Below are 20141 nucleotides of genomic sequence, written 5' to 3'. Positions count from 1 at the left end.
TCATGGAGAACCATGTGGTTGCCTACTCTGATATTCAATGTGCTTGTGGTTTGACAATTGTCCATGTGGAAGAGTGATGATACTGATTTATTGATACTCAACTTGTAGAGATAGTCAGCAATGAGTTCCATGTCAGGACACAGTGTCTTTTCCAGTTCTGTTATATCTATTGTTTGGGCTACTATGGTGACATAATCAGTGTACATGTATCACTTAGATGTTGTATGCAGGATGTCTGAGATATATATGAAAAGTATTGGTGCTAGCATCGACCCTTGGGAAACTCTATTCTTCAGGGTCCGTACACTGTTTTTTTTCTCCTTGGCATGTAGCGATTTTGAATGATCCATTGGAGATCATATTCATGATGAAAACGCATAACTTGCAATCAAGTATCATGGAGTGCAGTTTATATTTGAGGCCTTGATGCCATACAGCACCATAGATGGCTATAAGTTCAATAACTACTGCACCTGTTTTCTGCCTTGTTTCAAATCCATCTTCTATTTTGGATGCAAGTAATTTGATTTGGTCAGTCCTACACTGATTTTTCTGAAAGCCAGTTTCATCTTTTGAGAGATGGGGAATCATTTATGTTCTCTATTCTCTTCAGGATTATGTGCTCCATGAGGTTGTATGTAATGCAGAGTAGCGAGATAGGTTGGTAGCTCTTTGGGTCATCTGGTGGTTTATTGGGTTTCAGGATAGCAATGATGTCAGCTTTTCTCTAAATTTTTGGAAGTCTGTTACTTTCAAGGCATTTATACATGAATTTTTTTAAGCCATTTTTTCATTTGTGGTTCTGAGCTTGATAACAAATTCTGGACATCTCTCACCTAATCCAGCAGCCTTGCTGGTCTTGATCACTTTAACAGCTGTGTCAAACTCTTTGTCAGACATAGGGACAGTTAAACTAAGATTGGTGGTGAGTGATTTAAGTTGTGTGCGAGTCAGATGTCCCTTCTGACACTAGCATCTATGAATTAGACCTCAACAGATCATCGAGTCCAACCCCCTGCCGAGGCAGGAAAGAGTGCTGGGGTCAGATGATCCCAGCCAGATGCCTATCCAGCCTTCTCTTAAAGACCCCCAAGGTCCAGGAGAGCACCACCTCCCTTGGGAGCCCATTCCAAATTCTGGCCACCCTCACCGTGAAGAAGTTCTTCCTGATGTCCAGCCTAAATCTGCCCTTTGTCAGTTTGTGACCACTGTTCCTTGTTATCCTAAGAGGTGCCCTGGTGAACAGAGCATCTCCAATCCCTTGCTGCATCCCCATAATGAATTTGTAGGCAGCCACAAGATCATCTCTCTGCCCTCTCTTGTGGAGGCTGAAGAGGTCCAGGTCCCTCAGTCTCTCTTCATAGGGCTTGCCCTGTAAACCCCTAACCATACGAGTGGCCCTCCTCTGGACCCTCTTGAGTCTATCAACATCCTTCTTGAAGTACAGCGCCCAAAACTGGATGCAGTACTCCAACTGTGGTCTAACCAGTGCTGCACAGAGGGGAAGTATCACCTCCTTGGATCTATTTGTCATGCATCTGCTGATGCATGATAAAGTGCAGTTAGCTTTGCTGATGATTTTGTCACACTGACGACTCATGTTCATCTTGGAGTCCACTATGACTCTGAGATCCCTTTCTGCTTCTGTGCTGCTGAGAGGGTTATTTCCCAGCCAGTAGGTGTGCTGGATATTTTTGCGCCCTAGGTGCAGCACTCTGCACTTGTCCTTGTCGTACTGCATCCTATTGTGTACTGCCCACTTTTCTAACCTGTCCAGGTCTGCCTGCAATAGTTCCCTACCCTCCAGAGTGTGCGCTTCACCCCACAATTTAGTATTGCCCACAAACTTGGACAGAGTACACATCACACCAACATCCAAGTCACTGATGAAGATATTGAAGAGTACAGGTCCAAGGACTGAACCCTGTGGGACCCCACTACCCACATCCTTCCAGGTCAATACTGACCCGTCTACTACCACTCTCTGGGTGCAACCGCTAAGCCAATTTGCCACCCACCGGACCATGTAAACATCTATTTCACAGCCACTTTATTTATGAGAATAGGATGGCCTTGCTAAAGTCCAAGAAAATGACATCCACCTCTACTCCTGTGTCTAAGCATTTTATGACCCTGTCATACAATGAAACCAGATTGGTCAGGCATGATCTACCTGCTACAAATCCATGCCAGTTGCCCTGCTGCATTATTTTTTCCCACTGGACTCCCACAAATATGATCCTTCGTAATCTTCTCAAAGGCCTTTCCAAGGATGGAGGTGAGACTGACTGGCCTATAATTATTCAGATACTCCTTCCTCCCCTTCTTGAAAATAGGGACCACATTGGCCCTTTTCCAGTCCTCCAGGACCTGACCCAAGCACCACGAGCACTCACACAGCTGTGCCAGTGGTTCTGCCATGACACTGGCCAATTCCTTCAGTACCCTTGAATGCAGCTCATCCAGGCCTGCTGACTTAAATACATCCAGTCCATCCAAATGACTCTGCACCAAGTCAGTGTCAACAGTTGGTGGGCTGGTGTCCCTCTGATGCCCATCTAAGAACCCATTAGGAGACTTATTTTAACCCCTGTTCAGGAACATTGAGGCAAAAAACTCATTGAATAGATTCATAGATGTAGGGTCAGAAGGGACCTAAGTAGATCATCAAGTCTGACCCCCTGCCCTGGGCAGGAGAGAATACTGGTCTCATATGACCCCAGCTAGGTAATTATCAAGCCTCCTCTTAAAGACCCCCAAGGTAGGAGCCAGCACCACTTCTCTTGGAAGTTGGTTCCAGATCATAGCTGCCCTGACTGTGAAGTAGTGCCTTCTAACGTCCAGCCTGAAACTACTCTCAAACAACTTATGGCCATTATTCCTTGTTACTCCGGGAGGTGCTCGGAGGAACAGGGTCTCTCCCATTCCCCGCTGGTCCCCCCTGGTAAGTTTTTAAAGATGGCTACCAGGTCCCCTCTCAGCCTTCTCTTGTGGAAGCTGAACAGGTTCAGGTCCCGTAGCCTCTCCTCGTAGGGCCTGCCCTGCTGTCCCCGGATCATGCACTTGGCCCTCCTCTGGACCCTCTTGATGCTAGCCACATCCCTCCTAAAGCACGGTGCCCAGAACTGGACACAGTACTCCAATTGTGGCCTGACCAGCATTGCATAGAGAGGGAGGATCACCTCCTTGGACCTGTTCGTGATTCATCTGTGGATGCATGACAAGGTGTGGTTAGCCTTACTGACCATGTGCTCCATATTCATTTTGGAATCAATAATGATTCCAAGATCCCTTTCTGTCACTGTGCTTATGAGAAGGGAGTTCCCCAGACTATAGGTATGCTGCTGGTTCTTTCTCCCTAGGTGCAGTACCTTGCATTTGTCAGTATTGAATCCCATCCTGTTCTCATCTGCCCACCCCTGTAACCTGTCCAGATCTAGTTGTAGCCTGTCCCTCCCTTCTAGCCTGCTCACCTCGCCCCAAATCTTGGGGTCATCAGTGAATTTGAACAGGGTGCTTTTCACCCCCTCGTCCAAATCACTAATAAAGAAATTGAACAGTGTGGGCCTGAGGACCGAGCCCTGGGGGACTCCACTGCCCACATCCCTCCAGGTCGAATATGACCCATCCACCACCTCTCTCTGGGTGCGGCCCCTCAGCCAATTTGTGATCCATCTGACTGTGTAAGCATCAATGCCACAGTTGTCTAGCTTTTTAATGAGAATGGGGTGGGACACAGTGTCAAAGGCCTTCCTGACATCCAGAAAGACTACGTCTACCGCGACACCTGTGTCCGAGGATTTTGTGACCTGATCATAGAAGGCAATCAGATTGGTCTGACAGGACCTGCCCCTAATGAACCCATGCTGGTTGCCCCTGAGCATCATCCCTCCTGCTGGTCCTTCACAGATGTGCTCCTGGATAATTTTCTCATAGAGCTTCCCCAGGATCGAAGTAAGATTAACAGGCCTATAGTTGCCCGGGTCCTCCCTCTTCCCTTTTTTGAAAATGGGGACCGCACTGGCCTTCTTCCAGTCTTCTGGCACCTGGCCAGAGCACCACGTAAAGCCATGCCAGGGGCCCTGCAATAACCCCTGTCAATTCCCTCAGAACCCTGGGGTGGGGAGCCTCTGGACCTGCTGATCTGAACACATCCAGCCCCTTCAGAAGTTCTCTTGCTCAGTCCTCCCTGACCCTAGGCCTGGTGGAGTCTCTCCTGAGTCCATCCTGAATCCTGGTGGAAGAGTCCCTGTCTTGGCACAAAAAAATGGGGGCAAAGAATTTGTTAAAAAGATCTGCCTTTTCCTCTGGTGCAACCACCAGATTGCCAAGCATATCTTGCTGGGGCCCCACATTACCCAGTGCCTTCATCATACTTCCTATGTATTTAAAAAATGACTTTTTGTTGTCCTTGATGCAAGCCCTAGTTCTATATCTGCCTTAGCTTTCCTAACAGCCCCCCTACAGGCCTGGGCGATGGAGGTATCCTCCTCTTTGGTGACAGCCTCTCCCTTCCACTGGGTGTAGATCTCCTTTTTGGCTTTCAGGTGTTCCTGAATGCCTTTGGAAAGCCAGGGGAGCTTTTGAGCACCCTTGTCCCTTTCTGATTTTCATTGGGACTGTCACCCCTTGGGCTCGGAGGATCATCTCCTTAAGTAACGACCTCTTGTTTGGGACACCCAGTTCCCCTACCCTCCAGGACCCCAGTGCCCCAGGACCTACCAGAACCTACCAATCTCCTCAACTCATTGAAGCAGGCCCTCTTGAAGTTAAGGACTACTGCTTTGCTGCAAGCCCTTGACACCCTGTGCTGGATGGTGAATTCCAGTAGGCGATGATCACTGTCACCCAGGTGGTCAAGAACATGGAGTCCCCTCACCAGGTCATCGCCTGTGGCCAGGACCAGGTCCAGCAGGACATTTCCCCCTGGTGGGACTGTGCATCTCCTGGGTCAGATGGAGATCCTGTATCTCAGCAAGGAACCTTTGTGAGCGGTCAGACGTGGCTGACTGCTCCTCCCAGCAGATGTCCAGGTAATTTAGATCACCCATGATAACTACATCCCTTGCCTTAACTGCTTCTGCAAGCTGACCTGAGAATTCGTGGTCCAGCTCTTCCCCTTGGTTGGGTGGTCTGTAGTAGACCCCCACTGTTAAGTCCCTTTCCCCACAACCCCCCTGTATTCTGACCCAGAGTACTTCAGTCTGCCCCTCCTCCGATTCCATCCTGTTAGTTGAGGACGTGTATTGCTCTTTGATGTAGTGCGCCATTCCCCCACCTTTCCTCCCCGTTCTATCCTGCCTGTATAGTCTGTAGCCCCTAATGTTTACCACCCAATCGTGGGATGAATCCCACCAGGTTTCTGTGAGCCCTGCTATGTCTGGGTTTGTACTAGCTATCCAGAGGGTGAGTTCCTCCTGCTTATTCCCCATGCTATGAGCATTAGTATAGAGGCATTTAAGGCCCTGTATTGGTGCATGCACCCCCCCCCCCCCCGATTCTTAGGACTATCCAGACCCCTATCACTTACCTGGGTACTCCTTGTGCACATCACCTGTCTTGGCTGGGAAGTGTCCTTATGTCCTCCTGTGGCCCCATCCCATGGCGAAGCTAATTTAAAGCACGCTGTACGAGATCAGCCAACCTGGAAGAAAAGACACGCTTGCCTTTAGGGGAGAGATGTAGCCCTTCCCTTCCAAGCATGCCCCTTGCGCGAAAGTGTGGGTCGTCCAGGAACCCGAGGCCTGCCTGGTAGCACCAACTCTGTAGCTGCTGGTTAACCTCGCCGATGCAGACCTCGTGTCAACATCCACATCTACTTACCGGGAGAATAGAGGAGAATACCACCTGTGCCCCTGTCGCCTTGAGCTTGGCCCTCAAGGCCTCAAAGTCCTTGAAAATAACTCATCCTTGTCCCCCCTCTCTGTCACTAATTGCTCCTCCTTGTTCAGTAGGGGTCCTATGCTGCCCTGTGCCTTCCTTTTACTCCCTACATACCTAAAAAAAGACTTTTTGTTGTCTTTAATTTGTGTTGCCAGCCTCAGCTCTGTAGTTGATTTGGCAACTGCCTCCCTGCAAGTGCAGGCCAAGTAGGTATACTCCTCCTTGGTTGCTTCCCCCTGCTTCCACTGCCTATATGCCTTTTTTTGCCCTTAGGCTCCCCTGGATTTCCCTGTTTATCCAAGGAAGTTTTTTGGCTCCTTTCCCCCTTGTATTGGGATAGATAGTTTCCCTCTGTGCCCAAAGGATCGCTTCCTTTAGGAACAACCACCCTTCCTGGACTTCCATCTCGCCAATACTCTTCTCCTGCAGTGCGTCGTTGACTAGACTCCTAAGCACACTGAGGTTAGCCTTCCTAAAGTCAAGCACTTCCACCCTACTGGTTATCTTACCCACCCTATGTCGTATGGTGAATTCGATTGATTGGTGGTCGTTATCCCTGTGGTGACCACGAATCTGCAGCTCCTCTACCAGGTCCTCCCCCATAGCCAACACCAAGTCCAGTAAGGCATTTCCCCTAGTGGGACAGTATACCTCCTGAGTTAGATGAAGGTCCTGCATGCATGTTAAAACCTACGTGAACAGTTGGATTTGGCTGATTGGTCCTCCCAGCAGCTGTCAGGGTAGTTTAGGTCCCCCATGAATTGTTTCTGTGTATTGCCTACTTGGGTTACTGTACTTGCTGTTGTTGCACGTTGTTTTTGCAACTGAGTTTGCTGACACAAGGCAATGCCGTTTTTTGGTGCCTTTGCCTGGAAGGCGGATATAGTATACCATACTTGTCTATTCAAGTGAGTCCTATCCAGTCCTTCTATGGTAGTGAGCCATCGCTCCTTTTTGGTGTTATTCAGTATGGTAATGAGCTGTTCTGTAGTTCTTTTTATGGTTGCAGGGTCCTTGCACTGCTTGATGATGTTAATGAGTTGTTCACATTGCTCATCCCACCATGGAATATCGTGGCTTCTGTAGCCTCTAGGTACGCAGAGTTTGGCTACTTCAATTAGGCAGTTTGTAAATGTATTGTAACCTTGACCAATGTTGGCTTATGACTGGTTGTCTAATTGATTTGCTCTCTTGTTGGTCAGCCTTTGATATTTCTGCCAATCCAGCTTCCAAAAGTTCCATCTTGGTGCTGGTCTGGATGGTGTCAGCTGAAAAATCATATTGTCAATCCTGATGAGTGAGGGTCTGTGCTGAGATGATGGAAGCTTTTCTTATTGGTATTTTACTGAAGTTGCCCTTCCACCACACACAAACTCAGTTTGTCTGAATGTTCTAGCATCCAGAGTAGAAGGTACGTGGCTCTTTCAAGTCATCTATGAGGGTTATCATTCAGACTTGCACAGAGACAAAGACTGTCTCCATTTATACTGTCGATAATGTATCCCCAATCTTGATGTTGATGATTGAAATCGCCTGTATATAAGGTCATCTGGTCATAAATAAGCAGGGATGTGATGGACAACATAACAGAGGGTGGTTTGTATACGCTGACGATGATTACATCATTCACCTGGACAGTGCTCCATTCTGTTGCACTCTGGGAGGTGTTATGTCTTTTAGTAGAGTCTGGCGGGTCATTTCTGATGCAAGTAGCAAGGTCAGGGATCCTGCTGGCTATAGAGTCTGCAAGGCTGTAGCTTGAAAGCTTCATCTTTTGTAGTTGCTTTATGTGATCCTTGGAAAAGGACCGCATGTGGTTTCATTTCCCTGGTGATACATTCCAGCATTGATTGCTAGAGTGAGGGATAGCCTTCAACATTAAGTTGAAGAAGAGTCAAGCTTTCCCATCATAGATAACAGACGTGGATCTGGCTCATCTTTTAGTCAGTATATTTAAAAAAAAAAAAAAAAAGGGAAAATATGGTGTATTGAAATTGGAAAAATTGAAAATCTGATTGCCTTAATAGTGACTTTTAGATTCACTTTACAGCTACTCATGGGAGACTCCAGAAGAAGATAGTCATTATCACCCCCACAGAAGCTCTAGGAAGATACCAGACTACTTCATGCTACCTTCAGTCACTAAATACAGTTTCTGCCAGCTTTGTTCCAATACCCTAAAGCCAGATAGGATACAAACTTCTTATGATGAAAGGAACAGAGTCCTTGGTGATATTTAATTCCTTAATATTTTTTTAGAGTTCTTTGAGGCTGAACAGCAGTTCATGAAAACAGTGTTGCATTAGGCAAGAATTATTTTATCCTTTATGTTTTAATACATAATGACCTCACAGAGGTTGCTCTAAATTTGTAGCAAGGTACTAGATTCTGGGGTTGAAAGAGTATTTTGAAGACTGCATTGTGGTTTCATGCAAGGACTAAATGCAAGAAAGACCCTAGTCAATTTTTTGTAGCTTTTGGATAGAACCTTTATAACTAGGTGGGTTTTGTATGGATAAAGGCATGTACAGGTACTCCTCACTTAACATCGTCCCAGTTAACATTGTTTCATTATTACATTGCTAATCTATTAGAGAACATACTAGTTTAAAGTCGCACAATGTTCGGTTATAACATTGTTTGGCCACCACCTGCTAGTAGGTAACTACCATGATGTAATTGGATTTGCTTAACATCATTTTGCTTAAAGTCACATTTTTCAAGAACGTAACTATTACATTAAGTAAGGAGTAGCTGTACTCAAGGAGGCAAGTTCCCGATTCTAAAAGGAATTTAAACAACAGTTTACCTAAGCACTGCTTAAAAATTGTTGGATGACAGGAGAATGCTGTCATTTGAATTCATCATCTTTTTTCCCCCAAGAGCAACACACACCTTCATGAAAGATATCCTAATGAGAGAGGAAATTCAGAGTATTGCGTAAACTCTTTTTTTCTACTGACAATAAGAACTACAGAATCTCTATAAAAGCAAGTGGACCGGATAAGATTTTTTTTGGCTGGCAAGGACTACCTTTATTATGTTTACAGGAAAAATATTGTCAGATTTGTGTAGCCATTACTGACAACATTCAAGAAAATTCAAGTCTCTTAAATTAACAAAAATCTTTCACAAAGTCAAGTCTAGCTTCTTCCCTATTCTTTTTTCACTACAATAGTCTTAATTCTGCACAGTCTATCAGTGTTGCCCACTTGTGATTACATCACAAGGCCCAAGATACTAGTTTTACTTAAAGCTCCAGCACCTGGAGACAAGTGACCAAGAATCTCTGCTTTCATTTAAAGGCAAATTTCTAATCCCTGTTTGCAAAGAAAAGCTTGAAAATGAGACTCATTGCATCCTAAGGACTCAAGACCTATAAAGCAAATAAGAACCTCAAAATTCATTCATAAAATCATTTTAAAGCCATTTTTCATATTTTATGGGTAAGTCTGACTCGCACCTTTTTTTTTTTTCCTTTAAGGGAGTTACTTTCTAAATGCTTCCTATGTTGGTACAATAAATAGAATCCAGTAGCTTAATTACAGAGCTTAAATAGGTGTTTGAGTGGAGGAGTTAAGAAAAGAAACCTGTAGGGAGCAAGAGCTTACTAGGATGGAGCTTTAGTTGGAAAAGGCAATAAAGGCCTGAAAAGCCTTTGTAGGATGGTAAACCCCTGATTTGGACTAATGAGCTCTAGGATAAGCTGGCAGGAAATGACACAGAAGCAAACCAGGAGTGGTTTATCTTAGGTTAATAAACTGGAACTCAGAAGAGAGAGGAGTCCCAAAGCACGAGTTGCAGTGGTTTATTTGAGGGGAGCGAGCAGAACTGGGGCAGTGGATGGGACTGATATGAACCGGGAAAGACCCTGCTGTGGCAACTTACCTGCTGCATTAATGCAGTAGGCTTTAGAGTGACATTTTAAAAAAGCAACTTTACTATATGCCACTAGAACCGCTCTCCTCAAAAAAAAAAGTGTCCTGAGGATTTGAATTTTATCCACACTGCCTTGGGGTTTCCCCTCTTTACTTGGATCCCTCTGTTATCTTTCCCTAACTACAGGTTCTCCTTGGAGTTGTGTCACAGGCTCACTCTCAGAACTTGGGAAGCAAATCCCTTAAAGTTAGGATTTGGATAGGTGCTTATGCACCAGCACTCTATTACAGGAGCTTTTCTACACAGGGAAGCAGCCTGGAGCAGGTGTGGCAAACCAGCAGGCTGTGATATTATGTTTCCATGCCAAGCCTTTTCAGACAGTTCGGCTTGCACAGTGGATTAAACCAAACTGCACTCAGCTCAGAGTTAGTGTCTACATCAGTGATTCTCAGCTGGGGTGCTATGGAATAGGAAACCATAATGTCAAATAGCAATTCAGTGTCAAAAACCTGTTGTGGTCTTCCTGAGTTCTTTGCCACAGAAGAATGGCTCCTTTATTCTACCACAGTCAAAAAATGAGTGACGGCAAAGAGCTGGCAATTTCTAAGGGGTGCCTTGAGTCTAAAGAGAGATGCCATGAGTCTAAAAAAGGTTGATAAACACTGATTCAAATGGACCACATGCTCCAGCCCCTATTGATGCCCCCACATTTTGCGTTTGATAGTCAATCATGAGATAAAATAGGTCCCTGCCACATGTTGCATAGATTACACAATTAACTGGTTAATCACGTAATAAATTTAAACAGACTACAGGTGCAAACAAATTATCATGCCATACAAATGTTCATCCAACTATAAAAAGAGCCAATCGGCTACAAAGTTAATGCCTGAAAATGTGTAACAACTTTATAGCTGGTTTCTATCCAGCTTTTTGAAGGTGTGGCAGCATCCATAGTGAGATAACAATGAGGAGAGGGACTAGAAACCACGGCCCCTCCCTTCCAGGGCACCACCATCTTACTGAGCCCCAGAGACAAGCTCCCTCTTCAATGCCTAGCCTATCACCGGGTATTGGGACACTTTGCTGGGAACTGAGAGATGTAGGTTTTGACCCCTTTGCATGAGGGTGTCTTAACCAATAGGCCACTGAGTTAAAAGGTTGGAGGGCTTCTCTCATCTTCTGTCAAACAGCTGCTCTACCTGGATTTTCTCTGACCAGTTTTGTGACTTACCTAGAACTATGTGCCTTCCCAGGGGGAATAGGATTGCCCCAGAGAATAAATGGCCACAGTTGATCCTCTCTGAGCATGCTCAGAAAAGTCAAATCACATTTAGATGCCTAGGTAGCACTTTGGAGGCATTTAGGTGAAACAAGATTTAGGCTGTAGTTTTCTGGAAGATTCTTAGTACATCCCTGCTCAAGTGGGCTCATTCATGTTTCTCCTTCTGTATTTGGCAGTGGAGACAGGAAGTATAATGCAAGAGAGCCAAAAAGTACAAACAGGCGGTTGTGGGCTTGATTCTGCAGACTTCCTGAGCTTGTGGCCAGCCGGATCCAACCTTCTGAATCCGCTGCAGGGAAACCAGGCTAGGGAGAGATTTCACCTCAGTCCTGATACACAGAAGAGGCTCCAAAGCTGCACTGTGGACGAATGACATGTATTGCTTTGAGGGCAACCCTAACAGCAGCCTGAAGTAGGTACAGACATATCCTTAGGGCATGAAATCTTTCCTTGTCAGCAAGACTTCTTGAGGGGCAAGTCAGCATTTAACTTAAATAAGGTTTATGACCTTTGGAAGATCAGAATATTGGACCGGAGTCAAGATCCTCCATAAAGATCTGAGAGCAAAAATATTCCCATAATGCATTTCAAGAGACTTTTATATACTATCCACAGATATATTTCTGTACACCACCAAACAGAAACATACATTTCAGTCTGTACTTAATGCACATTCCCATCTTCAAATTACTCCCACACATAGTCTGATAGCTCTGCTGAATTTTCTTGCTGTGCCTGGATGACTGCATCATGAACACCTCTGCAACGTTCAATGCCAATGCTGTGCAATGAATAGAGAAGTCAGAGGCAAGCATGAAGAGAAAGAGAACGGGCTTTTGGAGCACTGCTGTTTAGGTCAGCATTGTATTTGTGAAAGAAAATGTTCATTTTTTCAAGAACAGAAAAGAGGGAATGATTCTTTCATGAGAAATCAAATAGCAATTATTTCTTCAATTATGGTAAGAATGAGTATTGGAAAACCCTACCTGTAAGCATGAAACATAACATAAACCTGTTTCAATGCTTGTGCTCCCTGAGGAAATGCTTGTTCAATGGAGCATTGTTTGTATCAACTGAGCTGAAACAGTGTTACATAATTGGCACCCAGATGACAGAAAACACATTAAATGTTTAGCTTTTTTTTTTTTTTAGAGAACAACTAAATCTTTATTGATTTTTCTGGCGATCAAAGTTGCACATACATAACTGGAAAGAATAGTGCCGGAGGCAGTGAGAAAAGGAAATGCATCACACTCCACAGTGATTTACCTGTTATGTTGTGCGGGACAAATGGGTGCAGCAAGAGCATCTGTTATCTGTAGTGGTTCCCAAAGACAGCCTTAATATTTACAAGTTCTTATTCATAGTTGATACTCGATTGCTTTTCCCTCACAGGGTGCTATGGATGTGGGTAATGTGTTATTATTCTGCAGTTTACTCATGAGGTAATGGAAACACAGACAGGTAAAAGCAGAAAACAGATGGAAAAAGGAGGGAATATTGGTTATCCAAGACAACAAGAGGAAGAACTCCTCTGATTGTTACATCAGAAGGGAAAGGACAGATCTAAGGGTGATGCTGTTGCATCCCCTGCTGTCCCCCTTTTTGATTCCTGCTCCACCCAGGCTTTAAAACCATCTGCCTGGGAGGCAGAGCAGCATTGCTATTCAGGCAGTGCTGTAGAAGTCGATCTTAAACTGAGTAATACAGGGCTAGATCCTGAGCATATTAGTAAAGCCTCTAGTTTCTCTTTAACTGGAGAAAAATGTGTGTTGTTCTAGATGTGATGCACAGCATCATCAGCTCCCCACTTTTCAAAATCCTAGATTCTCCCATACAGAAGGGGCAACTGCAGTTTCCAAGGCTCCCCTGACCTAACTCCTGGGTTAATCTACTAGTTCCCAAACTGTGGTCCATGAGACCATGGTAAATGATCCATGGTCTGGTTTGCAGCTTTACAGTGTTTTTAGTTACAAGTCTGGTGATAAAGGCACAGGGTGGGTGGGCCACAAGGAATTCTGCAAGTTGATAGTTGTCCACTGGGCCAGAACACTTAGGGGACATGACACTAGCGCAAAGTCCAAGGTGGGGTCAGACTTTAAACCCAGGACTCCAAAACCAAGCTCCACGTTCAGTACACTAGCTCGTAACTTGCTTCAGTCAGCTGCTGAAAAGACTGTGGGGAGAAAAAAGAATGAAATATACTGGGCCCAGGAAAGCCCTGGTCAGTGAACTTAGGGAAATATGATGCTAGACCCAACTGTCCTAATCTTAGCCTCTTGTAAAAAGAAAAACAAAATTCATAGATTCATAGATGCTAGGGTCAGAAGGGACCTCAATAGATCATCGAGTCCGACCCCTGCATAAGCAGGAAAGAGTGCTGGGTCTAGACAACCCCAGCTAGATACTCATCTAACCTCCTCTTGAAGACCCCCAGGGTAGGGGAGAGCACCACCTCCCTTGGGAGCCCGTTCCAGACCTTGGCCACTCGAACTGTGAAGAAGTTCTTCCTAATGTCCAATCTAAATCTGCTCTCTGCTAGCTTGTGGCCATTATTTCTTGTAACCCCCGGAGGCGCCTTGGTGAATAAATACTCACCAATTCCTTTCTGTGCCCCCGTGATGAACTTATAGGCAGCCACAAGGTCGCCTCTCAACCTTCTCTTGCGGAGGCTGAAAAGGTCCAGTTTCCCTAATCTCTCCTCGTAGGGCTTGGTCTTCAGGCCCTTAACCATACGAGTTGCCCTTCTCTGGACCCTCTCCAGGTTATCTACATCCTTCTTGAAGTGTGATGCCCAGAATTGCACGCAGTACTCCAACTGCGGTCTGACCAGTGCCCGATAGAGGGGAAGTATCACCTCCTTGGACCTATTTGTCATGCATCTGCTGATGCACGATAAAGTGCCATTGGCTTTTCTGGTGGCTTCGTCACACTGCCGACTCATGTTCATCTTGGAGTCCTAGTGGATGATCCCTTTCCACTTCCGTGCCACCCAGCAGGTCATTTCCTAGGCTGTAAGTGTGCTGGACATTTTTCCTCCCTAGGTGCAGCACTTTGCATTTCTCCTTGTTGAATTGCATTCTGTTGTTTTCTGCCCATTTGTCCAACCTGTCCAGGTCTGCTTGCAGCTGTTCCCTGCCTTCCGGCGTGTCCACTTCTCCCCATAGCTTTGTGTCATCTGCAAACTTGGACAGAGTACATTTCACTCCCTCGTCCAAGTCACTGATGAAGACATTAAAGAGTATCGGTCCAAGGACCGAGCCCTGTGGGACCCCACTGCCCACACCCTTCCAGGTCGAAACTGACCCATCTACCACGACTCTCTGGGTGCGACCCTCCAGCCAATTCGCCACCCACCGGACTGTGTAGTCATCCAAGTCACAGCCTCTTAACTTGTTCACCAGTATGGGGTGGGATACCGTATCGAAGGCCTTCCTGAAGTCCAAGTATATGATATCCACCCCTCCTCCTGTGTCCAGGTATTTCGTAACCTGGTCATAAAAAGAGACTAGATTGGTCAGGCACGATCTGCCTGCCACGAACTCATGCTGGTTTCCCCTCAGCAGAATTTGTCCTGTAGGGCTCTCGCAAATGTGAGCCTTGATAATTTTTTCAAAGACTTTGCCAAGGATGGAGGTGAGACTGACTGGCCTATAGTTGCCCGGGTCCTCCTTCCTCCCCTTCTTGAAAACGGGGACCACATTGGCCCTTTTCCAGTCCTCCGGGACTTGGCCCGTGCTCCACGAGCGTTCAAATATTCCCGCCAGTGGCTGTGCAATGATGTCGGCCAGTGCCTTCAGCACCCTCGGATGGAGCTCATCCGGGCCTGCCGATCTTCCAAGTGACTCTGCACCATCTCAGGGTCTACGCATGGGAGTCTGGCGCCTTGCTGCTGCCTCTCTACAACCCCAGTGAGAGACTTGTCATGCCCCTCGCTTAGGAACACTGAGGCAAAGAACTCGTTGAGGAGTTCAGCCTTGTCTCCAAAATCAATGTTGAATGAGTCAACTTCTTCACAGTTAGAGTGGCCAAAATCTGGAATGGACTCCCAAGGGAGGTAGTGCTCTCCCCTACCCTGGGGTCTTCAAGAGGAGGTTAGATAGGCATCTGGCTAGGGTCATCTGAACCCGGCACACTTTCCTGCCTATGCAGGGGGTTGGACTTGGTGATCTGTTGAGGTCTCTTCCAACCCTAGCATCTATGAATCTATGAGTTGCTAGAAGGATCTCATCCTGGAAGAGATCTGTGCTGTGAAGTTATTCAAAAGGCTTGATGTCTGAGGCAAGAGATGGGAAGATATTTACTGTACTGCACTGTACTTCCCTTAAAAGAAACTGGGGACTTTCCTGCCCTTTTAGGTCATGTTTTAGTTCTGAAGTATTTATACTATCTTCAGGGAGGGTAGGCTCTCTGCATATTCAACAGATGAAGTCTTTGAAGCTGATCTTTCTTGCCATTCTGGTCCATTTGGTCTATTTAATGTCATTTTTAAGATGCTTCTTCAGACCTATATAGGAGTGATCACTAGCAATTGATGTGTTTCTTGCATAAGAAAAAAGTTCAGAGGTCTCACTGCAAATCTCTAATACCCTATTCCTGAAAATATACAAACCCCTAGAAGCTTAAGGATTGGGGAGGAAGAAGCAGTAAGATTCAGTGTCTTCCTGTACACAAAAGAAAGGGGTGAGAGAAGGAGTCTTTAGAACAGGTGGTCAGCAGTTGACGTGTCATGAGATGGAACTGTCAGAAGCCAGGAAGAGAATGGAAGTCAGAGTTTGGCCCCTTATGAGTTTGGCAAAGTAAATATCAGACATGAGCTACTCCTTCCAATTACTTTCATGGGTAAATGAATACCAGCAAGCCATGGAACTCTGACTTCAGGGATATCTTGGGCTATAGGCCCATTGGACAATTCTCCAGGATAGTATTTTAATACATGTTCTAGGGCAGTCATGCCAAATCCACCAAAATGATACCTTGCCTCAGATGCAGGCTACCATCACTGTATCCATTACTGTGGCAATAACTATACCAAGGACTTCTGCAAAAGCTTCCCCACTTCCCTGTGGTCAGCCTCACTATGTGCTTGCAGCCTTAGATTTTGAGATTCTTGGTATCTCAGTGGTGGGCACTTATTTCGGATGGAGGGCTTCTTTCCGAGTTTTGGCAAGCTGTTGAGAGCCGCATGGGTAGCCCTGCCCCTTGACAGGTGCCCTGCCCCCTGGTTGCCATCTTGGGACCAGAAGTCCTGCACCTAACCTCTGACCTTTGCCACCAGAAGTCCTTCCCCTTCCCCTTGGAAGTACTCCTTTGGGGAAGAGGGTTTGCCATCTTAAGGGGAAAAAATAAATTATATATTAAAAATCAAACACTCATAATAATATATTTTAATTTAATTTAAAAATATATTTTTGTCCTGATTTGTGTGTTTTTTGTGCTGTATATATAGAAGTGATGGCATAATAGCTCAAAATGCAGTCTTATTCATGTATTGTGTGGAGTATGCAGGGGTGCCCAGGGGGGTATGAGTATGGGGTTTGTGGGGAGCTGTGGGTGGATGAGAATGGGGGGTTTTGGGGATGTGTGGATGTGTGTGTGGGTATGGGAACCACATGGTACAGAGCGGCTGGCAGGTGGACAGGAAAGTGGGGAAAGCAGTGGCAGGGAGTACAGGGAATGGAAGTGAGCGGAGCGTGGGACCTGCAACAGTGTCCTGGGGCCAGTGCTGGTGGTGGGCAGCAGGAGTGCAAGGCGTGGGCTGGCAGGGGTCCATGGAGCTGGGCTGGGCTGTGCCAGCAGAGAGAGAGGGGATCTGGCTGATGGCTTGGTGGCTTTGGGCCAGCTGCAGTGCACCTTGGTCTCCTGCTCCTTCCTGCCATGCGAGGCAGAGTGGCCCTTGCGGTGCCCCTCGGGGCCACTGGCATGGTTGTGGCAGCTGTGGGGCTTGGCGGCAGCAGCCTCGAGGAGGATGAGGCTCAGCTGCTGCTGCCTTCTTCTTGTCACTGCACTCATGGCGGTGCTCACAGTGCCGCTCGTGGGAGCAGCCACTACTGCCATGGTGCTCTCACTGCGCCCAGCTGCTGCGCTCCGCCTCCCCACATGGCTGCCAACATGAGCCCCAAACCCACTCCTGCAGCCGCCACTCCTGCAGCAGCCCTCGCTGCTGTTCCTGGCTGCCATGGGTGCCTCAGCCTGCTGCAGGGACAGCACTGAATGCAAGCAGCCATGGGGCAAGCGGTGCTCAGCCTCGTGGCATGGGTGCAGTGGTGGCAGCTGCCTGCCATCGCACCAGCAGCTGCACAGGGAGGCACAGTGCAGCAGCCAGGCATGGTGGGAGCACCACAGTGGCAGCAGCCACTCCTGCAAGTGGCACTGTGAGTGTGGTGACAAGGAGAAGGTGACAGCGGATGATCCCACCTCATCCTCCTCCTTTGCTGTGGCTGCCACAACCACACTGGCAGCCCCAAGGTACACCACAAGGGCCACTCCACCTCACTGCTGTGGCAGTGGGCAGCTGCCACTGGGTGATGAAGTGGAGCTTCCCCTGCCACCGTCGTGCCCCTGCCATGAGCCCGAGCACCATGGCCACTTGCACTCAGCACTGTCCCTGCAGCAGGCTGAGGGTCCCGTGGCAGCTAGGAACAGCAGCAACGGTGGCTGCAGGACTGGGTGTGGGGCCAGTGGTGTCAGCCACAGAGGGAGGCGGAGCACAGCATGACAGGAGCAGCATGGCGGCAGTGGCTGCTCCCACTAGCAGCACCGCGAGCACCGCCGCGAGTATGGTAACAAGGAGAAAGTGTGGCAGCCGAGCCCGCCTCATTGTCCTCCTCCGCTGCTGCAGTCACCACCACCAAGCCCCACAGCTGCCACAACCATGCGGGCAGGACCGAGGGGTGCTGCAAGGGCTGCTCTGCCTCGCACGGCAGGAAGGAGCAGGAGGCCAAAGCGCACCGCAGCTGGCTGAAAGCCACCAAGCTGCCAGCCAGCTCCCCTCTCTCCCTGCTGACAGTCCAGTCTGGATCCATGGACCCCTTCCAGCCCATGCCCCATGCTCCTGCTGCCCTGCTCTGGGCCCCACTGGCGCTGGCCCTGGGACACAAACGCAGGCCCTGCACTCCACTCGCTTCCATTCCTCGTGCTCCCCACCGCTGCTTTCCCCACTCTCCTGCTCACCCACCGGCCGCTCTGCATCACATGGCTCCTGGCTGCATGGCCACACCATGGGACTCGGCATGAGCTGGCCTGGTCCCAAGGACTGGGATGATCCTCGCAGTCCTCCCTTGCTTCCCCACCCCCCTCTTACCTGAATTTTCTACACCAGCGTTGGCACGAGCAGCCCCACAGTCCTAGGCCAGAAACCTCTGCTATGCAGGGGCTTCTCGTTGGGGAAGGGTGGGGCTGGGCAGGCCCTGCTGTTGCAGGAGCCTGCCGTGGCTTCCCCTGGGTCTTACTGCCCCAGTCTCTTGTCATCTTTGACAGGAGCTGGGAGCAAATAAATATTAATTTCCTAATTTTTTTAGGGGCCCCATGGGCCAGATAGAATGGCCTGGCTGGCCTGATTTGGCCCATGGGCCGTATTTTGACCACCCCTGTGAGATCTCTTCATCCATCTCCTTTTACTAAAACTTACTCATGCACATCCATTTGAAAATGTCAGTTTTTTGCCATATATTCTCACATACCTCCAAATGTTTTGGGAAGGCAGAATGAAGGGGGAAAAGATGTTTTTCCAGTTATGGATGAAAGTTCACCACATGTAGCAGCTCACTCACCCTCAGCCAGCTCACTGGCTGCTTCAGGAAAAAGAGTTTAACCCTCTTTCAGCTGCCAGCAGCTTTTGGCTACTCAGCCAAAATCTACTAACAATTTGGCAGCAGTTGAGAGAGAATTAAAACTGGACTCTGCCCCTGCTGAATGCTTCCTGGAGAGAAGCGGAGTCCTTGGCAGCCATTATAGTGTCTCCATGCTTCTATTTTGGCACAGAAGTCAGCTTCCCTGCTTAAGACGCTCACTCCAGTTTTAGAGGGATACTCTTTGTGAAAAGGGTGCCTGTCGTATGCATGTAAATACTTTTAATGAAAGTTCTCTATACAGCTGAAATTAACAACTATGATGGTATTAATTAGCAGGTGCACTGCCTACAGATTCTGCAGGGGAAGAGCAATAATGTGGTCATGCACACACAGCAGCTGCTAGCTTTTCCAAAGTTTTTGAAAAGGGCCGAATTTATTATATAATCATTATGGGCACCATACACGTGCAGCAAGGCTGCTCCGACATGCTGTAATTACAGTATGTTGGAGCAGGCTCGATTAATCACACTCCAGCATCACATGTATCAGTGTCCCCATGCTGAAAAATGTTGTTGGGGGTGCTTTAATTAAAGTTCATTTGGCAAGCTTTAGTTAAAGCACCCTGCCGCCATTTTTCACCATGGGGATGCTGATACACATGATGCTTTGGGCGCTTTAATTAAAGCACCCCCCCCACCACACACACACACTCCCAGAGCATGTGTATAAATGCCCTATGACAATGGAGGGGGAGGGGGGGATTTTTCTTAGCTGGTGAGAAAACCAGTGGGATTTCATGCCTAGTTCTTCATACTGAACTTGTTTATGTAATTTCCACTGTATTCACTGGGTACAGGATTGGGCTCTGGATTTATAGACATTATATTTCAGCTGCAGTGATAACATGTATGTGGGTAATATCATCTCCAGTGCAGACTGGTCTGCATGTGTTGCAGGGGTGTGAATTATTGTGGTTGCCATGGCTGTACTGTTGCTTCAGTAACCCTGGTAATGTTTAAAAAATGTCTTTGATGCGCTCCGTTATTTTATGAGACTTGTCACTGCTTTGCAGCTGGATGGGCAGGTGCTGTTAAAAGCAGGGATTTGTATTTTAAAAATGACACCCTCTATAAATCAGTTTTCTTATAAAACAGATTGACTGGGCCTAGCTCCTGGGTGGTGGGATTTCTCCCTGCAGCTGAAAGGAAGTGCCATTGCCTATAAGAATGCTCTGTTGGGGCCATATTTTTCTGCTGCATCCAGTGCATTAGATCCCTTGCTTGAAGGAAATGGAGTGACAG

The sequence above is a fragment of the Alligator mississippiensis genome, chromosome 1 (genome assembly GCF_030867095.1).
Source record: "Alligator mississippiensis isolate rAllMis1 chromosome 1, rAllMis1, whole genome shotgun sequence".
NCBI classification, from domain to species: Eukaryota; Metazoa; Chordata; order Crocodylia; family Alligatoridae; genus Alligator; species Alligator mississippiensis.
Note: the sequence above shows the minus strand (reverse complement) of the source record.